This window comes from Canis lupus, chromosome 33 (genome assembly GCF_011100685.1).
Source record: "Canis lupus familiaris isolate Mischka breed German Shepherd chromosome 33, alternate assembly UU_Cfam_GSD_1.0, whole genome shotgun sequence".
Taxonomy (NCBI): domain Eukaryota; kingdom Metazoa; phylum Chordata; class Mammalia; order Carnivora; family Canidae; genus Canis; species Canis lupus.
Genome location: NC_049254.1, coordinates 8,899,266 through 8,914,548, shown reverse-complemented (window position 1 = coordinate 8,914,548; position 15,283 = coordinate 8,899,266).

Below are 15,283 nucleotides of genomic sequence, written 5' to 3'. Positions count from 1 at the left end.
CCAGAATAAGACTGTTTTTCCTTTTTCTTGCACTCAGGGAAAACAAAGAAATTTTCCTAGTGCTCTGAGAAGTTTCAGCCTCCTTGTTTCCATTACATAATCTTTTTGACGAGTTTCTATAAAGAATTTTAAAATCAGAAAAGCCCAAACACATTGATCTTAAAATTTCTTTTAAGTTACTGACGTTTCACTTCTCACATAATAAGTGGTGAAAGCCAGTCAACAGCTAAAGAGTGTTTCTTTTTCTTTGATGTGGTCTTGTGTTTAAAAAAAAAAAAAAACTCACTGATTCATTTCTATAAAGTTCTATATTAGGATGTGTGAGTCAACCACACACACACACACACACACACACATTCATTCATATATCCATTAACTAGGGAAGAAAGAGAAAAGGAGAATTTGACTTGGAAAAAAAAAATCAGCTCAGCAAACCTACCACTTGGTCACTTTTGGCATATCATTTTCCATTCGAATAGTAGAAGGTCCACCCAAGGACACCAATAGAGAGCTAATCTACCCCATGTACTTCCTGGAAGTCTTGTCCTGACAAAGACTTCATCCTAAGGTAGGAGAGCATCCAGGTACTCTGCAACAAATGTGGTCATCTGCAACTGTATACTGCAAAGATAATTTGGGGTGCTCAATTATACAGTATTGCTCAGACAAACTACACACCCCTGAGAGGCTGAGAGAAAATGAAAGAGTATACTAAATAAAAGAGTTTAAGCACAAGGGAGTTTATAAAATACAAAGAACGAGGCATTTTATTAGACTCTAAAGAAAGACCTGTAAGACAATGAGGAGGGTGCTCATCCTTACACTGTTTAAAGTTAGGAGGAAAAGCAGGGACCACTAGGGAGAAGAACATGCCATCAAAATGAGTGATATGTTCCCCAAGACCAATGAGAGTCAGAGCGAACAGCAGAAGGGTCACAACAGCAGGGATGGCCACTGCCAGATGATAACAGAATTGAAGTTCCCACACAAAACATAGAGGCCACCCTGCAAAATTACAGTTGTGTTTCTTTTTCCTCCACTATGCATTTGTCAGTCGTTTGGTCCTATTTCTTGAAAGCATACCCACCCACACTTCTCTACACAAAGACTTCCTCTGACTTCTCCATAGACCCATACTCTCTTCTGTACCCATACTCCCAGCAATCTCCAACCTGAACCATGGCTGTACAAGTATGACAAATGTACATTTCTGGAAAAACAAAAACAAAAATACAACTACCACAGATTATCAAACAAATATAGGAACTATATCAGACCACTGCTAATGAGGTCTTCTATTTCTGAGGAAAACTGAGTTTGCTGGATGACTTCTTGTCAGCCTTTATTTTTCAACAAAAAGATGCACCATTCTCCAAGGTAAAACAGCCCTCCTGCTCAGACTTGCCTTCTTCCTGGCCTTATTACACTACGAACACTTCTATTTCGCATGGAGCTATAATCTATTTGTCCCTCTGTTCCTCAGTCCATAATTTTTATATCAAGAGTTAGCATATTAAATTTAGTAAAACTCTTAAAATTTATTTGATTCTGATAGTTTCGTGCTGTGATTTCAATCTAAGTTACTAGAACCAAGTTATTCAATCTTACTTTCATATGTTTTAAATATCTTACAAAATATAAAATCAGTGCTTTCTCTAGTCTAAACAAAAAACTGCCCCCACCATACACATACACACACATGCACATACACATACAATCCTGTAAAATTAACAATGAGGGCCAACATCAAGGGTTCTTATGAATAGAAATCTAAAGCTAACCAAAAGTAAATTTAAAAAATCTTATGATCAGAAAATCCATTTGGGATAATTTAATCCATAATCGGTATATTTAAATAATTTCTTATAAACAAACATTGCATCCATATTTCCAATCAATGTCACTCAATCAAATGTATCATTGCACATAAAGATTACACTTCTCTCGATACATCTTGGATGTCTTTGGTCTTTAAAATAGAAGACAATGGGCAGCCCCAGTGGCTCAGTGGTTTAGCGCTGCCTTCAGCCCAGGGCGTGATCCTGGAGAACCAGGATCAAGTACTATGTCAGGATCCCTGCATGGAGTCTGCTTGGTCTCTGTCTCTCTCTCTCTGTGTCTGTCATGAATAAATAAATAAATAAAATCTTAAGAAAATAAAAATAAAATAGAAGACAATTTCTTGGCAGCAAATAGATAAAGTTCCATGTGGCTCCTGTCTATTATTTTATTTCTATTGCAGTTTAGGATCCTTTCCCATAATAAAAACATGATGAGACTGACAGTTTCCCAAAATCATAGCTAGTATTTTAAGAAAACTTACTCTTGGTTCTCTACCACTAAGCAGCATAATTCAGGAATAAATTGTTGATCAAATATGGCCTGAAATTTTAACCATCTTCTTAGGTAACTGCTTTTCCCTGAAATAGTGTTCAACTTTAGGAAGCCTTTATATAAAGACAATGCATTATAAATTTCTCCATACTTTAGAAAATATAATAACCTATTTTCTGTTAAAATTTGTTTAAAATTGTTTTCCAGGTGTGTGGAAGATAAATGGGAGTTATTGAAAGGTAGAGTGTACTTTGGAAGAGACATCAGTCTTGAGAATGTCAATGAGACAAATATCATATTTAAAATTCTTTTTAGAAATAGTTTAGAATCCCATACTATCTTAAATGAGAAATTTGAATATACTTCAATGACACAATATTATTTCTAGTGCCATTTCCACATGTTTTCCAACAGCTCGTTCCTGACTTTGTTTGATTATTACTAAGCTGTCTTCATTGTCATCCCTCAATTATAGGTATTTTCCAAGGTACTAGGGAGCTACACTCCAGCCCAAACTTGCTACTCTTCTTTATGATGTCCCTCAAAGTTCTGTTTTTGATAGCACCTAATTCCCTTTCTCTCCCCGAATCTCTTTAAACTTGACTCCAGGGATCCCTGGGTGGCGCAGCGGTTTGGCGCCTGCCTTTGGCCCAGGGCGCAATCCTGGAGACCCGGGATCGAATCCCATGTCGGGCTCCCGGTGCATGGGGCCTGCTTCTCCCTCTGCCTGTGTCTCTGCCTCTCTCTCTCTGTGTGACTATCATAAATAAATAAAAAATTTAAAATAAAATAAAATAAACTTGACTCCAGAGACACTGACTCTGATACTACTTCAAATTTTACAGATCTTAACCCCCTATTCTTAAATAATATAAATTATTATGGCCAATAACTTTATCATAATTATATCAACAACAGGGTCACCTGCCTCAAAATCATTTTTATACCAAAGTAGAGTAATCACAAACAACATCATACTGATAAAGTCAAGTCCCATGTCATAGTCCCATTTATTCAGTTACACCTCAAGTCAAATGAAACCTAAGCCCTAATCTTATGTCCCAGAATTGCCTTATGTGCTTAAATGTCATCTATGAACTATTAACCTATGTTAAATAAAGACATTGATTTAAGTATCTACTTCCAGTCTAACATATGCAGGCTTTATTATGATGTTTTATTCCAAATACACTGTCAATTATTATTGATTATTTCGGGACATGAAATTCTGAGGAGAAAATAAACTAATCCATCCATTTCCTTATCTAGAATGATAGTAATAGATAATGAAGCACAAAGAACCCACATCCTCCACTGAGAAAATTTCTCCAGTAATTAGAAGAAGCAAATGCTAGATTGAAGGGTACTAGTTAACTTTCCAGCGCTATTTTACGATGTTTACAGTAGATAACACTGGAAGAGAGGGCACTAATAACGAGCCACCAAGGAAGAGAAATCTGTAACAACAAATGAAACGATGTTTAGATCTAACTGTCTTCTGCTTCCACAGGGTCCATCACAACAGAAACAAAGCAGCATTTTTATTTATGAGGCTTTCATCTCCTGTCAGCAGGAAAAGCCTAGAAAACTCTCCAATTGAGATGCTAATCTAATTCCAAGGAAGCTGATGCATTTTATCAAAGTTCTACTAGAAGTATGGCTTATGAATATGGCCATATGGAGAGCTGCATAACTTTGCAGGGGACAAATTCACATGAGAATTACAATGAGAGGAGGAGAGGAACCCCTGCAAAGCTCCAATTTCCAACAACTCCTAGCATAAATTTAACCAAATTAAAAGCTTTTCACATGGGTGCAGCTGAGATAGCCATTACTATAAAGAAATATATTCGAGAAAAAGCTATTTGGAAGCATTGAAGTATTCCCAGAGCATACCAGTATGGGTACAGATCATTTTTTTAATTCACAGAGACTACACTTTCATTACTGCTCATTGCCATAGACTCAGAAGGGAAAAAGAATACTTGGATTTTCCCCTTTTGGAGAAACTTTGATGACATAAAAGCAGAATACATGCTTGGGATAGGCAGCTCAGGTTGGATAATTTTAATTCTAGTGCAAAATGACACTGAATGAGATAAACCACTAGAGACTAGGTTTGTCAAATCTCCATACCCTGAGACAATGAGAAGGACAGTGGATCCAAGAGTAAAAACAACGATCTAGAGTTGCTAAAAGTTGGCCAGGACTACACATTCAGTCACCTAGCCTCTTACCAATAAAAGAAAAGGAAGATTGTCAACAATAAAGAACAAAGCAAACCTTTTTCTTTGGCCCTCTTTCTTTCTCCATATATCCCCTCAAACTCACTTTCTTCATATATTTTCACCTCTAGAATTATCCTTCCTATATGTTCAGCAGCAAATTTTATCACAGACTCATTATATGTCAGGCCAGACTGCCATTCCTAAATGGCTGCTGTACAGCTATACTTAAATAAGGCATTTAGAGCCTCAAATTCAACATGGCCAAGTTCTTCCTTACTTTTCATTATTTATTAATGAATCACATTCTCCCAGGCACCCAGACTGGCATATCCCAACCATCCTTATCCTCCATTTATTCCTCTCACTCCCTCTCATCGAAATCCACTCAATTGCCTATGTTCTCACTCTACAAAGTTTCCCATCTATAATGACACCATAAAAATAAAGGCTATTCCTTCTGAGAAGCGACCTAAAGAATGGAGTTTGGAGAATGGTTGAGAAGGGAAGAGCTCCTTGGAAAACAGGAAATAATAAGAGAAAGATCAAGAGAGAATTGGTAAGAAGAAAGTGTCCGAGAGCAAAAGTAAACTCAAGGAAATTATTGCTACTCCTCCAAGACCAACTGGCAAGTTTTCAAGATCTTTGAAGTATAAGTTTCCCACTGAGGCAGGCAGCATTTTGGGATACAGATATTGGATCTCATAATGGTGGAAGTAGAAGCATCCCAGGGTCATATTTCAGTGTTGGAAAGGATTGAGACCAAACTAAGGATAGTGGAAAATTTAGGAATTTTCTTCTCAATTCGATAAGAAAAGCAGGCAGGCTCTGAAGATTGAACCTATGTTAGGATGGCGGAAAGGGATATACCAGCCTCATTTGCCAGTCATTAAAGCAAAGTGTTTCAATTTGGCTAAATTGCTTGTAAATATAATTTTATATAAAGCATATTTTTCTTACATTTCACGTGTCCAAAAGTCCACAAGATAGGAAGACTTGATCACAGAGTAATATTCTTTGAAAGAAATACTATAGAAAATGAGTGCAAAACTTCACTGGTATCAGTGCTATTGTTTCAGATGCTACTAACTCATCTAGACAACATCAGTGACCTAACTACTTTCCTGCCAACTAATCTTTCTCCTCTTTCTTTCCCAACCAATTCTCTCTTTTAAAGTGAATTTTGACCGAGTCTCTACATTTTTTAAACAGCAGTTTTTAATATATGCATTATTAATTTTAATATATGTTAAATAAAAATAATAGACTTTGCCTAAAATTCAAAATCTTTCATGATATGGTTCTGATCTAAGCTTCTCTATATCACTGCATTCTGCAGATTTTATAAATTTGAGATTCAATAAAAATATTAAATAATAAAATGAAATATTAAAAAATAAAAAATAAAAAAATATTTTAGCAATATTATCTAATCATCTGTTCCATAATACTGGTCTATCCACCTTTTTCCCAAACACAGTACATATTTTCGCACTTACTTGCTTTTGTTAATCCCATTCCCTCTGCCAGGAATTTGTCTTCCTCATCTTTATTCCTGGAAATTCTACGTCACCTCAAAAACCCAGACCAAATATCCCCTCCTTCTTGAAGTTCTTCTTAATCCCTGTTTTGTTCTCAAATCTTCAAAAGCTTTGGCCATGTCTCTATGGAACTTCCCATATTTTGCTCCAAATTGAGAAAACTTAATGGGCAAAATATGGGAAGTTCCATATTTTGTGCCACAATTCTAATATACATATCATACATTTATGTATTTTAGACTTTTTGTTCCTATTGGTACAGTTTTTTTTATTGCTGCCATAACAAATTAACACAAATTTAGTGGCTTAAACAACAGAAACTTATTATCCAACAGTTCTGTAGGTCAGAAGTCTAACATGAGTCTCACTGGGCTATGATCAAGAGCGCAGAGTGGCATTCCTTCCAGAAGCTCTAGGGGAGAATCCATTTCCTTGCCTTTTATACCTTCTAGTATCTACTCACATTCCTTGGCTTGTGAGTCCTCTCATCCATTTCAAAGCCAGAAATATCTCATCTCTCTACCCTTCTTCCATCATCATATCTTTCTCTGACCAAAGCCAAGAAAGATTTACCACTTTTAAGGACTTGTGTCATACATAACATTGGACCTCCCTAGATGATTCAGGTTAATTTCTCCATCTCAAAATTCGTAACCTCAATCACATCTGGAAAGTCCCTTTGCCTTAAAAGTTTACATATTCACAGGTTTCAGGAGATTGGGATGTGAATATCTTTAGGGGCCCATTATTCTGCCTACCACACCATAGAATGCAAGCTTCTCAAAGGTAAAACAGCATTCTACTTCTTATTTCTTCTCCACAGTATCTAACAGTAACTTCTCCAAAGTGGGTATATATCACTAATAAATATATCACCATATGTATTTCAGTCCGATTATTTATTTCTGCTTTGATTTTTGTTATTTCCTTCCTTCTACTACTAGCTTTGCGCATGGTATGCTCTTCCTTTCCTAATTGCCTAAGGTATAAGATTAAATCACTTAAGATCTTTCTTTTCTCTTAAGGTAGCAGTTTATTGCTATAAATGTTCCTGTTAGAACTGTTTTATAGCAGACTATAAATTCTGGTATGTTGTGAAGCAATAAATTTCTATTGTTTTAAAATAAATAAATTTTGGTATGTTGTATTTCCATGTATATTTGTCTTAAGATATTTATTGATTTCCACTTGATCCATTGGTGCTTAATCTCCACATATTTGTAAATTTTCCAGTTTTCCTCTTGTAATTAATTTCTGCTTTATTAATATTGTGGTCAGTCAAGACCCTTGATATTATTTCAGTCTCCTTATATTTACTAAGACTGGTTCTATAGCCCAGCAAATGATCTATCCTGGAGATTGTTCCATGTGTAGCTGAGAAAAATGCATATTATGCTGCTGTTGAATGGAAGGTATATGTCTGTATATATTTTTAGGACTATTTAGTCTGAAGTATAGTCTAAATTCAATGTTTCCTTATCGATTTTTCTGTTTGGATAATCTACTCATTGTTGAAAGTTGGGTACTAACATCCCCTACTATTGTTTTATTGCTATCTATTTCTCCCTTCAGATCTGTTAATACTTGCCTTATAAGGTGCATAAATATTTACAAATGTTACATCTTCTTGTGAATTGACCCTGTTGTTATTATACAATGACCTTGTTTCTTGTTACAAGTCCTTGTTTTAAAGTCTATTTTGTCTGATAGAAGTATAGCTCTTCCTGCCTTCTTTTAGATTCCATTTGCATGGAACTTTTTTTTCTATCCTTTCACTCTGTGGGTCCTTAAAGCTGAAGTGAGTTTCTTGCAAGCAACAAATAATTAGGTCTTGTTTTGCATCCATTCATCCACTGTATGTCTTTTGATTGGAGAACTTAGCCCATGCACACTTGGATTAGTTATTGACAGATATGGATCTGCTATTGTTATTTGTTTATTGTTTCTTATTTTGTAGTACCTTTCTTCCTCTTTCTCTCTTCTTAGTGATTTATGATTTTCTGTAGTAGTATGTTTTGATTCTTTTAACTTTTGTTTATCTACTATAGGTTTTTGTTTTGTGATTACCATGGGGCTTATTTAAAACACCGTATGGTTATAAGAGCCTATTTTAAGCTGATGACTTCAAATACATGCAAAAGTTCTAGCTTTTTGCTCTCTTCTTTCCCATATTTTATTTTTTGATATCACATTTGAATATTTTTATACTGTGTATCCACAATACACATTAGCATATTGGTATATGGGGAATATACAGTGGGCATTTGTGTCTGTTCCCTCTGCACTGAGCCCTGAAGGGATGGCTACAGTGAGTATTTGCATGCCTGTTAATGACTGCTTCTTTGTTGGCTATGGTCCTATGGGACTTATGAACACAAGCACCACTGGCTTTCAGAACTAGGTAATTTGGGGGGCCTATCTCTCAGGGTGGCAGCCTTAAAAATTGGAGCACCCTATGTGTGGCTCAACATGGAGAATGTGGGAATTGGGGGTTCTCTCTCAACCATATAGTGCTATTGCATTGAGGGTGAAGTTCAAGGCAAGAATGTGTCTTAGCTTCTCCTATGCATTTCAAGATGAGTATCTTTCAGTCTCCCAATATGTAGAAGTCATTCAATTAGTTCCTGGATTTCTGTCTGAAGGAATTTCTCCATGTGCAGCTACATATTTGGTGTATCAGTGGAAGAAAGGAGCATCAGGAGCTTCCTATGTCAGCCATCTTGGACTATAGTTTACATGTATTTCAGATGGTTATCAGTTATAGCTGACTAAAAAATAGAATTTGCAGTATTTTAGTACTGAAGAAGCAGAAGCACTGTGAAACATATCATTTACACTAAAGAGCCTGCCATAATTTAAGTAATATTTTCTTCTTTTATTCTTTACTTAATTCAGGATTAGTAAACCTGAAGTAGTGAGAAACATGATGCAAATTCTAAAAGTATGACTGTAGTAGCCTCTTGACCAATCTCTCTGTTAATCTCCTCTTCTCTCTCCAATCCATCTTTCTTAAATAGAGATCTAATCAAGTGACTTTCCTGGGAAAGTTGTCAATGACTCTCTCATTCCCTCCTAAATAATGCTGAAGCTAATTGGACTGAAATTAAAACTTTCCAGTGTGATTCCAAACTTTGCTTTTACACATTCCAACTCATTTTATGAGTTATGATTTAATAATAAATGTTCTAGGAATATGAGCTAGCCGGAAACGCCTGGTCTCCTCAATGACTTTGGTGATGCCCCCCAGTGAATTCCTTTTTTGATGAGTTTTTCACACAATTTGGTTACTGTTGAATTCTTTTATTTGTAATGATATTTCTTTAGATTGAAAAAAAAAAAGAACACCAAAAAAAAATTCAAGGTATAGGAGTAAATGGTTTTTTGTTCACTAGGCCTCTCCAAACCACACTGAAAGCTGCAAAATGGGAAGAAAACATTGTCCCTAATGAAACTGGGAATGCACAAATCCACACCTTAAACTAGGAAGAACAGCTGCCAAAAACAATGAGGGTGCCTCATAACTGGGAAAGCAGATGAGAGGAATGTCAGAGAATAGCAGAGAGGGTAAGTAGTGATTGCGGTTCAAGCACTGGCGGCAGCAGGATCTGCATACACGCTAGACAACTCATGAAGGACTTCTGACATTCCAACCTTCCCAGCAACCCACAAAGACCTCCTGATGATCTCCAGAGAAGAAAGACACACAAACTAAAGGGAGACATGCTTCAGAGGGAAGATGTTAGAGAGGTTTTTTTAAGTGTGGGAGACTGCAATCTGAGGTCAGATTGTTCCTCCCACCCCTGCTGTTTGCATCAATGGGCAAACAGATGCCCAACACCCAGGCCCACAGAACCACAGAACCAGCGCAAGATAATAATACTAAGGTATTACAGAGGAGTTAGGAAAAAATATAGAAAGCAAACACTAGTTGAAAACTAAGCATCAGAAGAGCATCTCCAAGAAACAGAAGAAGTTTTCAAAGAAAATAAATTCCAAAGAAAGTTAACTTGGATGGTGAGAGAAAAAAAAAAAAGAGCTCAAAGAAGACAAAAAAAAAAAAAAACAAAGGAGAAAGAATAAGAATTGACAGATGATAACTGGAAGCCAAAAAATGAATAAAATCATTACAGAAATGAAAACCACATGAAAAGCACCTAAAATTAGAAGACAGGTTTAAAAATACAGAGAGAACAAGATTAAGAAGATGAAAAGATGCACAAAATTAGAGAGAAGATGACAGATCAGGAAGAGACACGTGGAGGATCATGGTACTTAAATTAATATTGATGAAGATATAATAGAGGAAGAGCTTTCCAATTCTGTACAACAATCTCAATAAATTGTTGTGGGAAATAAACTTGACCCTACAATGGTATGTGTAGCCAAGTTTTATATAAGTATGAAAGCAATGGACAGACCTTACAAGAAAAGCAAGAAGGCTTTCTTCTGAGGCTTTCTTGAATTTTTTTAACTGTTTGAGTAAAAGCAAACAAAAAAGAATTAAAGAGTTCAGGAAATTTGCTGTGAAATTAATAAGCTGGAAATGTCTGAATAACTGAGAGGAAGAGAATTGTAGAACAGAAAGTAAATATTCTCAAAGGAGGCAGATTATTAAGGAGGGAAGTGGTCGAAAAGTATGTATGTTAACTTCTACAAATTTCCAAGTGACTATTCATTACAAACCATGCGAAGTCAAGAAATTGACTTAAGTACACATGAATTTAGAGAGCTAACTGCCAAACACTTAAACATAGTATAAATCTAATGATAAAATGAAAAAAATACACCAAACAAAAACAGATCATTTGGCAAAAGATAAAAACAGGTGGGATTTTAAAATCCAACCGTTTGACTGTATGATGAAGGTAAGTGTAGAGGAAAAATGATTCAGGATTTTTTTAGGAAAAGGGATAGGCAAAGGCATACCAAGCAAATGCCAGTGAAAACAAAGCAAGTATCACAGTATTAACACACATAGGGTGAATTCAAGGGGGAAAAAGTCATTAACAGGAAAAGGGAGAGATCTTTAAATTAACAAAAGTACAATCCACAGTGAAGATCCAATCTGCTTGAAACTTTTATCCCTAACTAACTCAGCATCAAAGCACATAAAGAAAGCCTGGCATGCAAGGCAGAAAGAAACCGAAAGCACAGCAGGAGCAGTCTTTAGCCCAACCCTCTGAACCTTTGACAAATTAAGTACACAAAGTATAATGAGATACATGGAATATTTAAATATCATAATAAAGCAGACAGCAGAATAACATTTGAAAACCATAAATAAGATTCTGTAACCCTCTGGCTCAAAACCCTCTAATAGCTTTCTAAAGTAATTATCATGGCTCCTGCGTGTGCCTCTGACCTACTTCCTACCATGGATGTGTCCTCACTCACCCCATGGGAGTCACATGGACCTTCATGCTGCTCTCCTCTAACACCTAGGTTTTACCACCACCAGTTCTACTCTTCCGCCAGGCTTGCTGTCCCCTCATGTCTTATTTCTCCCTCGCTTCTGCTACCTCTTGCTCAAATGTCACCACGCAGGGAGGCCTCTGTTAAGGACCCTCACATGGCACTCTCACATCTCCTCACCTAATTTACTTTTCTTTAAAGACCTTGTCAGTAATAAAAATGTATCTGTGTTTATCTGCCTAAACACTCTCTGTCTCCTTTACTAGAAGGAAAGCTCCACAAACACAGAGAATTATTGTTTTATTCATGCTGTCCTTTCTGCGTAGAATGAAATCTGGCACATATAAATTCTTATACTGAAAATGAATAAATATGTATTTATAAAGGACTGAGTGAATTAATGAATGATTCACTGAATTCTATATCTCCCAAAGAGAATGAGTCTTTTTTTCTCGAGGACCCATGGAACATGTCCCAAAACTGATTATATAGTAAGCCACAGAGAAAACCACAATAACTTACACAAAGTATAGATAGTACAGAAATTAATCATTGGCCATAATACAATAAAACAAAAACATAATACAAAAAAGAAGAAATAAAGAAAAAACTCCAATCACTTGAAATTCTTTTTCAAATCAAAATATTATATTGTAGCCTAACTGGAAAATAACTGTTTTGTATACCCTACACATCAGAACCTATAAAACACAGCAATGGCAAGACTTTAACAGAAAAATCATATTCTAAAATGTATTACTAAGGGGTGCCTTGGTGGTTCAGTCAGTTAAGCAGCCAGTCTTAATTTTGCTTCAGGTCATGATCTCAGGGTCGTGAGATAGTGTCCCTCATTGGACTCTGGGCTCAGCACTGAGTCTGCTTGTTCTCTCTCCCTCTGCTCCTTCACTTGCTCATGCCCTTTTTCTCCCTCTCTCTCAAATAAACAAATCTTTTTAAAATTTTTAAAATGTGTTACTAAAGAAGGAAAAATAAAATTAATAATTCCATTGAAAAGTTAGGAAAGAAACAAAAAACTTTAATATTAAAAGAAGAGCATAATAAAAGTGAAAGAGAAAAAAGGATAAATTAGGCAAGAAAGTATATTCAAGAGCTGATTCCTTCAAAAATAGAATAAAAACAAAATTTTTAAGGAGTTGGACTGAGCAAGATGAAAAAGCAAATAGACGAAATTTACAATGTGAGACATAAACATGAAAAGAGAAATTGAATTACAGAGGGATGCATTGTTCTATACTGTGCAAATACATTTGAAATGCAGATTAAATTATTGTCCAGATGGTATGAGTTTTATCAAACCTTCAAAAAACATAATTCTGAGGCTAAAGATTCCAGAGCATGAAAAAGGAGGCAAATTTTCAAACTCATTACAAAGAATAATACAGCTACAAAAAAATAGAAGTGGATGATCGATTGATAATATCTATTCATATGCATAGTCAATCTAATCAAACACATACAATACTGAAGACCAATCTAATTTTTAAATACACTAAGAATTTCAAAATACAGAAGAAAATACACTATTTACAATACCAAAAAAAAGAGGGGGAGACTACAATTATATTTCATAAGAACTTTGTAAGATTAAGGTGAAAATTTGATATTGTAAAGATGTTAATTCTTCCCCAAATTAATCTATGAATCAGTGTAATCCTACTTCTTTTCAGTGTCTCTTAATGATGATCAGGGTCATCTAGAAAAATGAACGCACCTGTTTAGTTAGGAAAATTCCATGAAAGAAGAGTCACAAAGAGTAACTAGCCTCACTAGACAGTTAAAGCAACTGTCATTGAAATTATTTGACACCAGCATAGAAAAACATATGCAAAGTAAAGGGACAGAGTAGACAGTATGAAAATAATGCTAAATACACCTGGGAAAAAATACACCTGGGAATTTTATTTTTAATTAACATGGAAATGACAATTTATTAGGGAAATGATAAATTATTCAATGAGTAAGCTCAGGCAAAAAAGTTGCCATTTGCAAAAAATTGAAATACTTCTCTATTTCATTCCTTACTATCAAATATAGTTTATATGGATCAAAGATTTAAACGTAGAAAGAGTTAAAATGTAAAAGAATTCAAACAAAATGTGACTTAATATTTTTTATAAACTTAGAGTGAGAAAAATTTTTCTAAACATCAAGTGAAACAGAAGTCCTAAAAGGAGAATTTGATCTATTGGTATAGAAACATTTTTAATTCAGTGTGCAAGAAACAATCATTACAAAGTCAAAATTCAAAGAGCTAGGAAAAGTATTTTAAAGACATGAGAGAATGATTAATAATTTCCTTAATCTATAAAAAAAAAAAGGTTAACAAACCAATAAGAAATAACTAAGCAATCTATTAGAAAATTGGTCCAAAGACATGAACTAGCATTTCAGAGAAAAGGAACTTAACTGGAAACAAACAGAGAGAGATCCCCAATCTCAGTCTTTTCTAAAGATACACAAACAAAACAATGGAATACCACTGCTCACTATCCAATAGTTTGATAAGACACAATTTCATGGAGGGAATTAACAAGCAGTTCATTTCTGCACTTTTGTTAGAGAACAGATGCTGATACATTCTCTATAAAGACAATTCGGAAATATCTGGTAAACTAGAACATACTAGTATATACTTTTGTATATTCCTTTTGGCCAAGAAATCCTACAGGTAGGAATTTTTCCTCCATTGTACTCACATAAGTGTGCAAATACACATATAAGGAAATCAACTGTAGCATTGCTTGTTTTAGCATACATGTACATATGTACATGCACACACACGGCAGGAGTAACAACCCAAGTGTTTATTTATCGATAGAGAACTAGTTAAATAATTGCAGCAAAAACACAAAATAGAATAACATACCACTGCTGGGAAAGAAATGTCTAAATGCATTGATTTGGAGAGAAGATGATTAAGATATTCTGGTGAGAAAAAATGTAAGGGATAAAACAATATGCATATAATCACTTAATTTGTATAATCAAAGGGATATAGGATGTATGCGATGTAATTCTTGCTTACACAGAGTAAGATGATCTTACGGAAACATAAAAAAGCATATAAAAGAACGTGGTTAGCCTCTGGGGTCTGGGAATAGGAGAGAAATAGACATCTCTACTTTCCACTTTAAACTAATCATGCACTATTTCAATTTTTTTATTATATGCATGGCTTACTTGTTTATAATTTTTAAAACTAATTTAAATAACAAAAACATTTTTAATTAATGCAGATTCTAAAAGGTCTGATCTCAAAAATCCAATAATGTTTTATTGCCCTAATCACTTAGGTTAATTTCTTTTTCCTTCCAACTATTTAGAGATAAAAATAACTTGTATTGTCAGAACAAACACAGGAAGACCATCAGGACTACAATTAAAATGTTTTGTGAAGTGAATGCTCCACTTGGTACAAAAAATATTTCAAGTATCACGTTTGGCAATAAAAGAGTTTCCATGGGAAAAACAACAACAACAATAGCAATCTGGATTCAAGTCTTAATTTCACTCTCAACGTTATCCATCTGGAGGGGAGTCAAAACTTTTGTGATTTTATTCTCTTTATAATATTTCCCACCTGCAGAATGTCCCAGAGGTCCATGAGTCATATTTACACTTCGTAAAACATACTGAGTCCTTTGGGTGACTAAACTGATGTGCAAGAACTCTGCAAGAGATCGATTAATGCCTTTTTACCCTTTAAGAGATTCTTTGGAATATGTTCCTTAACCCAGTGCAACCTACCTT